Raw genomic sequence first — 12,155 nt, 5'->3', positions numbered from 1 at the left:
TTGGCCTCAGGTAATGGGTAACTGTTGTATTCAAGGCAGAAAGATAGTTTGCCTTCTACCATAAAATGGTGCTGCTAATCAAAGTCATTATTCCCCAGTGAAATACTACATTTGACAGTCCTTTAGAGCAGATTATAATGGATTTAGAATTGGAAGATCTACATTTAAGTCCTGGCCTTGTCCTTTACTGGCTGTGTGGCTTTGGGCGAGTCACTTAATTGTGCCTGAGCTTCAGTTCCACATCTATAAAATGATGATGTGGGAGGCTCTTGTCTTTCAGGGTGCTCTGAGTTAGAGGTGACACATGCAAAGGTCTTTCATGAAAGGACAAAGTCTCATTATTATCCTGATCCCCCCTGCCCATTGTCTTTCAGAGCGTTAATCGCATTTTTTGTTAGTGCCTCTTTTGCATTTATCTTTTTCGGTAATCTTCTGAATGGATTTTTCACTCCATAATTACCTCTAAGGTTAAGTGATTCCTAGGAGTTTGTCCAGCAGCATTTTGCATGTTGCTAATACATCAGAACACCTTGCCTGAATTTCATCTTTCATCATTTTTTAGATGCTATCTTCGTGTAACTAACTTCATCTTGTCTTTCTGAATCTTTTGCAGTTCAATCTCCTAATTCACCCTGCTTACAGTATTCCTCTTTGGAATCTCATCATCAGCTGTTGCCAACCTAAGCAAAGGCAGTTTCTTGATGTCTCTTCATCTGTTTCAAGGTTTGTATTCTTCTTTGACTGTACTAGTAAAATAGATAAGGAGTAACTATTGATGTTACAGAGAAATGACAATTTTCTTTTTGAAGGGTGAGATAATTCTTATATACAGAAAAGCTTACTGTTTTTCATAAAGTTAATGAAGAAAATGATAAAAGGGGAAATTTAATGGAAATTTTTCAAATATTTGAGAAATTAACTTTAACCTGTTAGATACTCTCTACATAAACCTAAAAATAGTTTGGCTTATATACAGGTGTCTATTTGGTGAAAGTCACTATTTTAGGCACATTACTTGCATTTCTTATCTAATTTAATCTTCATCACCATTAGTTAATTATTGTTTTCTTTCTTCTACACATGTTGAAACAGGTTAGCTTGTCCAAGGTCAAAGTAGGTAAAATGGAAGAGCCATACTGGAATAAAAATGCATTTGAATCCAGGCCAGAGGCAGTGGCTCATGCCTGTAATTCCTGCACTTTGGGAGGCTGAAGCAAATGGATCACTTGAGATCAGGAGTTCGAGACCAGCCTGTCCAAATCCTGTCTCTACTAAAAATACAAAAATTAGCCAGGCGTCATGGTGCATGCCTGTAATCCCAGCTACTCGGGAGGCTGAGACAGGAGAATCGCTTGAACCCAGGAGAGGGAGGCTGCAGTGAGCTGAGATAGTGCCACTGCATTCTAGCCTGAGGGACAGAGTGAGACTCCATCTCAAAAAAAAAAAAAAGAAAAAGAAAAAAAAAAAAAAATCCAAAGCCAGGGCATTTTCCATGAGATATTCTTCCATGCACTCCATTTTATAGAGTTTAGATGAATCTCCAACCAGGTAAAGATAAAAGTTTTAAGCCTTGGTAGTAGAATATTGGCTTGTTAGCCACATGGCTTGTGCTCAGGATTTATATACTTCCCCTTAACTAGAATATAAATTAGGAAGAAAGAGGGGTTGAACACATGGCTCAGGCCTATAATTCCAGTGCTTTGGTAGGCTGAGATAAGAGGATTGCTTGAGTTCAGGAGTTTGAGATCGGCATGGACAATATAAGTAGACTGCAACTCTACAGAAAAAAAAAAAAAAATTAGCCAGCTGTGGTGGTGCACACCTGTGACCTCAGCTATTGAGTCCAGGAGGTCAAGGCTGCAGTGAACTGTGATAGTGCCACTGCACTTCAACCTGAGCAACAGAGCAAGACCCTTTCTCTAGTAAATAAATAAAAATAAAACAAAGTAGGATGGAAAAAAGTGAAGGAGGAAATGAAGGAAGGAGCAAAGGAAGGAAAATGGTCACTTTTCTGTTTCCCTTGAGGATTGCTGAAGAATAATAACACCGGTCTTACATTGCTTCAGTAAGAAGTTCCATTGCTTAGGACGATACCTAGGAAATGGGTTACTCAATATAGGAATGGACCACCAAGGAATTAATAGAATTAATCTTAATGAAAATTAGGAAGTTAACAGTCTACCCGAAGACAAATAATTGCTACCTTTTTGGACAATAGGGATCTGGACTCAGAAATCTTTTGGGAAACTATGATTTTATAGTGTAATTACTTCTCTTAATATTAATTTAAATGTAGTCAAGTTGGAAACTATGAGAAAGCCATCTAAGTATGTCCTCATGGGGGCACATCTGTTTTATAAGTCTGTAAACCCAAATGACTAAAATGGCACAGTTATCAGCGTGTTAACATGACTAAGATTATTGACATGTTGAGAGACATACAGGTATACAGGTACTGATGTATTAAATCAGCATGTTGCTAGAAAAAAACACATGTTTAAAAATGGAAAAGAGGGCTTATCCCATCTTTATTCCTTTGGGAAAGCAGACATTGTTATTCACTCTGAAGTCAAAGATGACCCTGATCCTAGACTCAGAGGCACTGCAGGAGCTTGCTGGATCAGGCAGTGACTCAGATTTACAGTCCAAACTCATCCCTAGTCTGAGCACCTATCTGCATCAGCTTTCATGTCCCTGCTGTTGAATCATGGCAGCCACCATCACATTTCTGGGACCTTTTTTCAGTCCCTCTCACCTGTGGCTCCCAGATCCATCACCTAAGATTTACAAAACAACACACGAAGATTCAAGGTCAGCTTTGAAATATAAGTATTATGTCCAAATGTTAAAAATAAGGTCACCTATAAATCATGTTGGAAAGAAGTAGAATGTCATAAACACAAGAGATTACATATTATAATTCGCAGCATGGAACGCAACAACCCTAAAAGAATTAACTTAAAAGCAACAACAATAGCAAAGATGATGACCACAAACAACACAGGTCAGAGATCCGAGGTTTGTCAGGAAAAAGCCAGACATGTTGATTTCGGTGGAAAAGGTTACAACCTAGACAGACTACTAGGTATCATATGAATGTTTGTGTACTTGTTTTTTTTTAAATCTTGGTAAGCACTATATTTATAATTATTAGACTTTTTCCTTGTTTGATTGATTACTGAAGGTCATTCTAGGAAGTGAGAGAATTAGTTATTTGGAGGACCCTAAAAATAAAATCCTACATGCTTAATTTAGCCATTCCTACTATATTAGAGATAAAATACTGAAAATCTTAAAGAAGGCAAGAATAAACTTACATCAGGTTCTTCTGCTATCACTTCACAATGTTGAAATATCATCCAGTATTCTTTCTTTCTTTTTTTTTTTTTTTTTTTTTTTTGAGACGGAGTCTCACTCTGTCACCCAGGGTGGAGTGCAGTGACATGATCTCAGCTCACTGCAACCTCTGCCTCTTGGGTTCAAGTGATTCTCCTGCCTCAGCCTCCCCAGTAGCTGGGATTACAGGCAGGTGCCACCACGCCCAGCTAATTTTTGTACTTATAGTAGAGATGAGGTTTCTCCATATTGGCCAAGATGGTCTCGATCTCCTGATCTTGTGATCTGCCTGCCTCAGCCTCCCAAAATGCTGGGATTGCAGGCGTGAGCCACCGAGCCTGACCAGAATTCTTTCAATATGTGATAGCACTGGCACCAAAAAGAATGATTTAACTATAAGTTAGAGATAAGTTATAACCACAAATCTTTTTTTTTTTTTGTGGAAAGTAATTTATTTATTTATTTAGAGAGGAACCAGAGAAGGAGAGAGAAAGAAACAGCTAACTCTCACGCTGAGTGAGAGAATCCAGAAAGATGGAATCCAGGAGAGAAAAGCAGTTTCCACACTGAGTGGAAGGGAACAGAGAGAGAGAGATGGAGTTTAGGAGGGGAAGACAAGCTTCCATGAAAGTGTAGAAGGGGAAACACAAATCTAAATGTCAGTTTTCTTGTCACCTACACAGCTAATAATGATTTAAAACATACTAATAACTATGTATCTTATTTTTCTTGCAATAAAACATTAATTACAGTAAGTTAATATTTATGGACCACACTGAAGTTCTCAGATGAAGTGAAGTGATAGGCAAGTAAATAAATATTACATAAACAAACAATTACCCAACCAATTAATGCCCCTCAAATTGTGAATTGTAAATTTGAAAATACGAATTGCTTTCTGAAACTTTGGCTGACATATAACATGGGAAGTAGTGCTGTCTAAAAACTGTCTAAAATGAAATCAGCTTCCCTCTAATTTGACTTTGAAACCAAGTGAAAGAAGAAAATAAGGTTAATGTCTACTTATTTTTTTTTAAACATATGATTGGAGACATTCTGAACACACAATGTCAATTGAATATGGTTGATTTAAGAACATGGAAAATTAAATGGTATGATCTTTTTCCATTACATATTCATATGCAGCCATAACATGAAAATAACTTTTAAGTAGATTTAAAGTGTCTAATGGCCATTATAGGAAGAAAAAAATGTATGTGGAGATAATTTGTTCTTTGAATCATATTCAGATAAGATGCAAATATCCAAAAATGATATAGATATAACCTGATTTTTGCAATTTTCTCTTTTTATGTATAACATTTGGATCCTTTATAAATAGGAAGAAAAAAATGGAAAAACAATGAGAAGTAGGAAATCCATTTCTAGTTGTCTTTTTAAATCAGAGCTTTGAAAGCTCAAGATCCCAGATCAGTTTGAAAGCTCAGAGAAGGCAAGAATCCAGTTTGCTATACAGTAGAAAGCATTGAAGAATGTCTCAGGCCTACTTTTACCCCATTCAACAGTTCTCTAGATACTCACCCATAGCAATTAGGAGCAGATAAAAAAATTCTTTTCTAACTTGACTTCTTTAAAATGACTTAGGGTAAGATATCTTTTTTCTTTTTCTTTTGAGATGGAGTTTTGCTCTTGTTTGCCTAGGCTGGAGTACAACAGTATGATCTTGGCTCACTGCAACCTCTGCTTCCCGGGTTCAAGTGATTCTCCTGCCTCAGCCTCCTGAGCAGCTGGGATTACAAGCATGCACCACCATGTCCATCTAATTTTGTATTTTTACTAGAAATAGGGTTTCACCATGTTGGTCAGGCTAGTCTTGAACTCCTGATCTCAGGTCATCTGCCAGCCTTGGCCTCCCAAAGTGCTGGGACTACAGGTGTGAGCCACCATGCCCGGCCAATAAAATGTCTTAAATTATCCTAGAATCAAAAAGTTTATCCATGTAGTACCTCACAAATATAACTCCGAATAAAATTCAGAACCAAATGAGCTTTGAATCTGAGTCCAGATCAAACACTAAGAAATTTGGTTCATTTGAGTGACTTCTTTATACACATCTGCATTTTCTAAATTTCCTATAATGGACATATACCACTTTTACAATCAGAGGAAACAACAAAACCAAACCAACATTACATAGGGAAGTTTAGTTCAGATCTCAAGCCTGCTCAGGACCAATAGAAATGAGAGGATAAGGCCGGGCACGGTGGCTCACGCCTGTAATCCCAGCACTTTGGGAGGCCGAGGCGGGTGGATCACAAAGTCAAGAGATCGAGACCATCCTGGTCAACACGGTGAAACCCCGTCTCGACTAAAAATACAAAAAATTAGCTGGGCATGGTGGCGCGTGCCTGTAATCCCAGCTACTCAGGAGGCTGAGGCAGGAGAATTGCCTGAACCCAGGAGGCGGAGGTTGCGGTGAGCCGAGATCGCGCCATTGCACTCCAGCCTGGGTAACAAGAGCGAAACTCCGTCTCAAAAAAAAAAAAAAAAAAAAAAAGAGAAATGAGAGGATAAGCCAGGCATGGTGGCTCATGCCTATAATCCCAGCACTTTGGGAGGCTGAGGCAGGTGGATCACTTGAGGCCAGGAGTTCAAGACCAGCCTGGCCAACATGGTGAAACCCCATCTCTACAAAAATAAATAAATAAATAAATAAATAAAAAGCTGGGTGTGGTGGCACACACCTGTAATCCCAGCTACTCAGGAGTATGAGGCACCAGAATCCCTTAAACCTGGGAGGTGGAGGTTGCTGTGAGCTGAGATCATGCCATTGTACTCCAGAGTGGGCAACTAAATGAGACTCTGTCTCAAAAAAAGAAATGAGAGAATAGACTAGAGTTCATGGTGTAAGTTTATTCAGAAGCCTCACCACATAAGTCTGTATATGGCTTTAAGAACTGTTTCTTATGTTTTATAGCAAACATTGTAAGTGATGTAAATGAACACTATTACTTGTTCTCCTTTTATTTGTGAGCACTGAAGGATGTGTGCAGTTACATAGTTTTCTTCTGCATGGTGGTTAAAAAATAAATTATATGTCAGTTTTACAAACAATGTGAAAGTTGCTTTACATAAATCTGAAGCTGAGTTTGCTCTGGACAGTGTTAAGCCATCTGAGAATTCTGCTAGGGGGAGATGTTCAGTCCTATTAAAGTGAGCGAGGATGAACTTCTCAACTGAACAATGTTATTTTAGGGAGCTTAAAGAGAAGCAACACAGTTTCATAAAAATTAGAAGAGACCAAAGCCACATAATGCAGTAGGCTGCAGATCAGTGCCAGCTCACATCTGCACAAGCTCTGTGACTCTGAAACATTCACTTAACCTCTCTGAGACTCTGTTTTCATTTATAAAGTGATAAGGATAATAATAGTACCTATTCAGAAGGTTATTGAAAGGATGAAACCAGGTAAATTGCTTAGGACATCTATTAGCACAAGCAAAGTGCTCCAATGAATATTTACTGTTATAAAAGCCTGTACTGTCTTCGCTGCAGACTTGATGGTGGTGTTACATGAATAGCAGAGTCTGAATTTTTTATTATTATTTATTGGTTTATTTATTTATGAGATGGAGTTTCACTTTTGTTGCCCAGGCTGGGGTGCAATGGTGTGATCTCAGCTCCCTGCAACCTCTGCCTCCTGGGTTCAAGTGATTCTTCTGCCTCAGCCTCCCAAGTAGCTGGGATTAACAGCTGGCTAATACTGTATGTTTAGTAGAGACAAGATTTCACCATATAGGTCAGGTGGGTCTCAAACTCCTGACCTCAGTTGATCCACCCACCTTGGCCTCCCAAAGAGCTGGGATTATAGGCCTGAGCCATCGTGTCTGGCCTGAATGTTTTAAACACATTTACTATATGACATAGTAGGTTAGACATATCAAGTGCCCTTACCTTTGTGCTAAGAGTATGATTTAGGATTAGAACCAGGTCCTAAAATGATGTCACCTAATTAGTTAGGTGTAACAAGTAGAACTTCCTAGTACAAATTGGAGCGAGCCTATGTTTCTGTTTAAGATACCTGTCTTAGTCTACTTGGGTTGTTATAGCAAAATACCATACACTGGGTAGCTTATTAACAACAGAAATTTATTTCTCACAGTTCTGGAGGCTGGAAAGGTCAAGCTCAAGGAGCTGGCAGATTCAGTGTCTGGTGAGGGCCCTGCTTCCTGGTTTATGGATGGCATGTTCTTGCTGTGTCCCCACAGGACAGAAGGGGGAAGGCAGCTCTCAGGGACCTCCTTTATAAGGACACTAATCCCATTCATGAAGGATCCGCCCCTGTGATTTAATCACTCCTCAAAGGTCCCACCTTCTGTTACCATCACATGAATGATTAGGTTTCAACCTATGAATTTTGGGGGGACACAAACATTCAGACCATAGCAGTGGTAAATGGTGTTTTAGGGGAAAAATGCTCCACTGGGGCATAAAAATCTGTTTATAATATTAATAGTTCCTGAATGTTCACTTGGAGTCAAAGAGCTGCTAGTGACTTGGCCCATGTTCTTGTTGAATTCTCACTGCCTTATGCAGCAGGTGCTGTTTCAATCCTGGGAGAAAACTGGGTCTCAGAGAGGTTAAGAAACTTGCTCACTGTCACATAACAAGTAGATGGTGGACTGGGCACTTCCAGTGCCTAATCACTCCTTTGCAGGGGTTCTGAGCCATGATTTTTGTGTGGTAGAGATGAGAGGTGGACAGCTGTTTACAGAACTGGAAAATGCTTCTATCCTTCCTTGATACCTGCATCCATCCGCCTTTCATCCACATTGTAGTTTCTGCCAAACATCCATTTAATTAGGGGGAGGGGGAGTATCAGCCTTACTCATTTTTCTAAGTGGTAGGGGAAAAACCTCCACCAAGACGGAGAACAAGAAGGAAAAGTTCAACCAGCAATTTTGTTCACTCAAGGGCAGAAACACCCACGGTTACCCTAGAAGCAAATCCAGAGCTGCGGAACACTGGAGGACAAAACTGTCTTCCAAGTTGTGGCTTCAAAAGGTGTTTGCCTTTTTTTCTTTTTTTTAACCCTCTCTCCTCTAACCTTTTGTAACTGGGAAATGAAATAGTTTTGGTTTGCAAGCTGTTGCCAGGGAGTGGAGCAAGACTTTGTAATAAACAAGAGCAACTGCCAGAGCCCCCAGTGAGCCTCTCCAAGGACAGACTGCCAAGAAAACCTGGCGGTGTGACAGCAGGGTTCATTCAGTGTGGCGGGTGGTCACTGAGGAGCGACCATGGGGAGGACAGCCAGGTGGGGTACCTCCCAGGCTCACCTTGGGGAAGAGTGCAGCTTCCCATTAGTGAGCTGTGTGAGCTGTTACAATTCACCCAGACTGTTTCAGGAAGCTCCATAAATAAATAAAATTGTCTCCGTGTGTGTGTGTGTGTGTGTGTGTTTGTTTGCGCGCACGCACACGTGCAATTCTCTACGGAAATGATCTAGAGCTTTCACCAAATTCCCAAGAGCCCACGATCCTTACAGCAGAAACGAAACTCAGGATTAGCTCACGCCACGCGGGTCTTCTGGAAAAGAACACCAAACCCACCACTTTTATTTCTGGAGCAACTGAGCTCAGGCTGTCAGCCCAGTCTCCTCTTACAAAACCCCTAGGCACTTAAGAGACCACAGGGGAAAAAAAAGAACTCAACCCCTTTTCTAATCTAAACCTAATCCTCCTTAAACCTTGCCTGACCCGGGTTACCAGGAATCCTGCCAGTGCCAAATGATATGATGTTTATTCAGCTCGTGTCTTAGCCCTCTGCTCCTGAGCCACAGAACTCAAAAGGGAACGTTCAGCCACCACCTGCTGATGAATTCGTAAACAAAGGGGTAGTCAAGACTGAGGAGGACCGGCCTTTGAGGACAATTCCTGCCTGTTGCTCCAGCTCAAATAAGGGCACGGCTCCTAAGGAACAGGCTTGAGACACGCATAAGTGCTGTGCCAAGTAGTTCAGGAGCCTGGTACAGCTGTTCCCAGTGTGCCCTTTACCTCCTGTTGCCTCTTCAAAGCACAATAGGGTGTGGATGACACTGTGCCCCTGCTCCCAGAAGAAACTGAGAAAGTTACAACTCATTAACCAGTTAGTGTTGGAGCAGTGCTTGCCACATTATTCTGAGAAGTCTCAGATCCATGACGGTGATGTGGAGCTCAGAACACACAGCCTAAACCCTGTTTTTACCGGAGCAGTTGTTTTGATCTGTCTTATAGCTGGGAGATACGCATGAGATTTCAAGGGAGGAAGGCCAGTTCCCTTCCTAAAAACTTAGAATGTTTAAAAAAAAAAAACAAAAAACTCCCTTGTACAGTTGAATTTGGTACATCTTTCCCTGAAAAGAGCTAAAGTGAAATATCTTACAGATCCTGACATGCAGTGAGCTGGTTTTATTTCCAGTTTTCTCTGCTTCTTCTCTCTAAACTAATGGCTCCTTATAACTCTTTCTCTGTGCGTTTGACAGCATTGTTCTCTGAGTAACAGTAACCATGAGAAGAACAGCTAACATTTATTCCATGCCTGTTGTGTGTGCCTTGTCACATGCTGGGCACCTTATGTGGACCCTGCTATCGCCTACTGGACCCTGCTATCGCCCTGTGAGTGGATGGTCTCTCTCTTCAGCTCTCACGTGAAGCAAAAACAGCAACAGCAACTTCTTCAGTTCATTTAGCTGGTAAATGCTGGACTCAGAACTGCAAGCCAGGCAGTAACTCAGAGGTTGAATTGACTTGATGTATAATGTCACCTCTAATGCTTAGTGAACAAGAGATATGTGTGTGTAAATGAGATGTAAATTAGTTTCAGATCTTGAAAAGGAATATGTTCAATAGTGAAAATGTGAAGTTAAAAAAAAACAGGAAGAAAAAATTATCCATCATTTCCTAACTCCAAGACCACCAACTGTTAATGTGTTAATGTTTGGACATATTTCCTCCCAGTCTATTTTTATGTATAATTTTTAGCCCTGCATATTTAAAAAGGCTCTGATTGTCTGTGGATATTTTATTTTGCTTTTGTCACTTTGTATGACAATATAATGTATGATGATGTTTTTCATAATATTTCAAATTCTCTATAATTTTTGCTGGCTAAATAATAGTCTTTTAAGTGGAGTAATCAGGTTGACAAAAATTTATTGAGCATCTAATATGTCCTAGATCCTGTGCTCTATATATATGTACGCGGATATATAAAATTCTGATTTTTTCCTTTGAGAACTAGCAGTCTAGTGTAGAGCAAAGAGGTAAGTCGTTAACTATGTAGTTATTGTAATAGCTACCACTGGTGGGGCATGGTGGCTCATGCCTGTAATCCCAGTACTTTGGGAGGCTGAGGCAGGCGGATCACCTGAAGTTAGGAGTTCAAGACCAGCCTGGCCAACATGCTGAAACCCCATCTCTACTGAAATATAAAAATTAGCCAGGTGTAATTGTGGATGCCTGTAATCCCAGCTACTCAGGAGGCTGAGGCAGGAGAATCACTTGAACCCAGAAGGTGGAGGTTGCAGTGAGCTGAGATTGTGCCACTGCACTCCAGCTTGGGCAACACAGTCAGATTCCATCTAAAATAATGATGATAATAATAATAGCTACCACTATTGAACATACATGATGTTCCAGGCACCATTCACATGTATGGACTTACTGAATCCTCAGAGCAACCTTATGAGTAGGGATGATTACTCTGTTCTTTTTGATAGCTGTTGAGACTGAGGCATGCCTTGCTAATAAGATGGCATTGCCCAGTGTGGCAGGTAGAGTAATGGCTCCCTGAAGATGACCACCTTTGAATCCCCAGTACTTGCAAATATTATCTTGCATGGAAATTACCCATAAAGTAAGATGGTAAAAATGGAAATTATCTTACATGGAAAAAAGAGACTTTGCAGGTATGATTAAGTTAGGGATTTTTTTTTTTCTTTAAAGGTGGAATCTCACTCTGTCGCCCAGGCTAGAGTGCAGTGGCACAATCTCAGCTCACTGCAACCTCCACCTTCTGGGTTCAAGTGATTCTCCTGCCTCAGCCCCCCCGAGTAGCTGGAACGGCAGGTGTGTGCCACCATGTCTGGCTACTTTTTATATTTTTAGTACTGATGGGCCAGGCTGGTCTTGAACTCCTGACCTCAGGTGATCTGCCTGCCTTGGCCTCCCAAAGTGCTGGGATTACAATTGTGAGTCACCACATTTGGCCTAAGTTAAGGGTCTTGATATAGGAAGATTATCCTGGATGATCTGGGTGGGCCCAATGTCAAGAAGAGTCCTTATAAGAGGGAAATAGCAATGTCAGAGTCAGAGAAGAAAATGTGATAATGAAAACACAAAGAGAGGAAGGGTGGAAGGGAAGGAAAGAGAGGCTTGATGCCACACTGCTGACCTCCTTGAAGACTGAAGAAAGGACCATGAGCCAAGGAATACAGGCAGCCTTTAGAAGCTGGAAGTGAATTCTCCTGTGGAGCATCCAGAAAGAAGAGTCCTGCTGACACCTTGATTTTAGGACTTTTGACTTCTAAATTTGTTGTTTTAAGCTATTGTTTGTGGTAATTTGTCGTATCAGCAACAGGAAATAAATACACAAGGATTAAAACCCAGGCAGTGTGACCCTAGTGCCATCATTCTTAACTGTGGCCGTATATGAGGTTATTAGCTATGTCCAGAGTACCATGTGAACCTAGAGAAAGAACATTGAAGAGAGAGATAGGGAAGGACAGTTAGTGTCAGCAAGGTAACAACCTGGCTCTCTTAAGCTGGGCAGCAATTACAAAGGCAGTGAAGGATAAGGAATTAACATAGAAAGATATGCAT

The 12,155-nt window shown here is 40.6% G+C and overlaps 1 long non-coding RNA gene across 3 annotated transcripts in view; it reads left to right on the top strand.

Annotated features, from left to right (window-relative positions):
* LOC120360713 (uncharacterized) overlaps positions 1-11,941 on the top strand; it is a 39,718-nt gene extending 27,777 nt beyond the window's left edge. Inside the window, exons 3-4 of one of the 3 annotated variants that reach the window (XR_012516559.1) lie at positions 614-723; positions 9,818-11,941. This is a non-coding gene — a long non-coding RNA (uncharacterized LOC120360713). Of the gene's footprint in view, positions 1-613 lie in introns of all 3 variants that reach the window. The other 2 variants (XR_012516560.1, XR_012516558.1) reach the window with 2 other exon arrangements.
* The last annotated feature ends 214 nt before the right edge of the window (positions 11,942-12,155 follow it).

Source organism: Saimiri boliviensis, chromosome 2 (genome assembly GCF_048565385.1).
Source record: "Saimiri boliviensis isolate mSaiBol1 chromosome 2, mSaiBol1.pri, whole genome shotgun sequence".
Classification (NCBI taxonomy): domain Eukaryota; kingdom Metazoa; phylum Chordata; class Mammalia; order Primates; family Cebidae; genus Saimiri; species Saimiri boliviensis.
This window is presented reverse-complemented; position numbering and strand designations above follow the sequence as displayed.